We start from the raw sequence: 1,769 nt of genomic DNA, 5'->3' as shown, positions 1-1,769 counted from the left end.
GGATGTGGCCTAACAATTCCGAAACCACTGGAAGTGTGCATCTGGACCCAGCAATTAAATGATGCCCTGCACGTGGCAGGAGCTGGGTTCCTCACTGTTGGGCCAGGAGGTTACAGGTAAGCAAGGAGAGGAGGCCAGAAGGCTCCACGTGGCAACAGACTGGAGTTGGAAACTTCAGGATGAGCTCATGCTTAGCTTCATGTAGATACAGATGGAGAGAGAAGTATTTGTAGATGTGTGTACACACATGGCTTAGTGTATACACATGTGTCTCCTTACTCTGTTAGTGGAAAGGGCTCAGGAGAAGCAGCACCCCAGAAACAACATACACATTAGCCCTCAGATCTTGGTTTTTAACACCATTCTCCAATAAAAGGAGTCAGTATCCTTGGAACAATGACTGATTCCATGACGATAGCACAAAATAACAAGATGAGCCTGGAACATCTTGCAGTGTGGAAGGTAAATAATTGTTCCAAAAAATCACAGTGGTGAGGGTATGTTCAAAGGGTATGTGCCAACTGCAAGAGCTCCCAAAAGCCAAAGTTGGAACAATTTAAGCAACAAAATAAATAAAATAATATTGGATTATAACCTAAAGTATAAAATAAATATCCATGTGTCCATACTGATACCAATGATTGAACAAATCATAAATGGAAGACAGTAGACAAATCTCCCGTGCAGATTCCCAAATAATTTACGTGGCTCTTCCACTCACAGGAGGCAGGCACAGCTCTCCACTCCTGAGGTGTGGGCTGTGCATACTGACCTCCTTTCAAAGAGGTCATGCGGCAGGTGGGCAGGGGAGAAGTTAGACAGGCACGACCTTGGCCAGGTGATGCCGGAAAAGTCGTGTTGACAATACGTCCCTTGATGTGACGTAATGAGGATATTACTTTACCTCGTGTGGTCTTCCTCCCCCCAAAATCCGTAACCCCAGTCTGATCATGAGAAAAACAGCAGACAAATACCAACTGTAGGACATTCTACAAAATGCCTGACCAGTACTCAAAACTGTCAAAGTCATCAAAAGCAGAGAAAGTCTAACTGTCACAGCCAAGAGGAGCATAATGAAACATGCTCAATGTAAAGATGACTAAATGTCATGTGGGTATGAACAGAAAAAGGGCATATGGTAAAAACTAAGGAAACATGAATAAAATACGAGTTTTAGCTAGTAATAATGTGTCAATATTGGTCCGTTCATTGTGGTTAATGTACCATACTAATGTAAGACGTTAATAATATGGGAAACTGGGTGTGCTGTGTATGGGAACTCTCTATACTAACTTTGTAACTTTTCCATGAATCTAAAATTGTTCTAAAATAAAAAGTTTATTTAAAAAAATGTTCATAGCTCCATCACCCAATTAAAATTGGACATATGTCTTTCAGGGATTTTTCTATGCCTTTGCATGAGTGTATATGTACTCTGCACCACTGAACCATGATTTTAACCATGGAGTAGTGGTCTACATCATGGGCCTGCCAGAATTTATTTAACCAATCCTCAGTCACCAGTTGTATATATGGTTTTTCAGTTTCCCACTATTATCACTAACATGTATACACAGTGAGCATCATTGTATGTACATCTTTGTTCCTATCATTGACGATTTGTTTAGAGCCACTGAGTCAGCTCAGTCAGGTTTGTAGGTCCTAAAGGCAGAGTGTGACAGTGGAACTCTCTCTGTCACCTTCTACTGGGTTAGGGTGTGTGACTAGGATCCTCACATTTTTAGTGATGACACATTTTCTAATTCAGG

The sequence above is a fragment of the Balaenoptera physalus genome (assembly GCF_965194825.1).
Source record: "Balaenoptera physalus genome assembly, chromosome: 12".
Taxonomy (NCBI): domain Eukaryota; kingdom Metazoa; phylum Chordata; class Mammalia; order Artiodactyla; family Balaenopteridae; genus Balaenoptera; species Balaenoptera physalus.
This window is presented reverse-complemented; position numbering follows the sequence as displayed.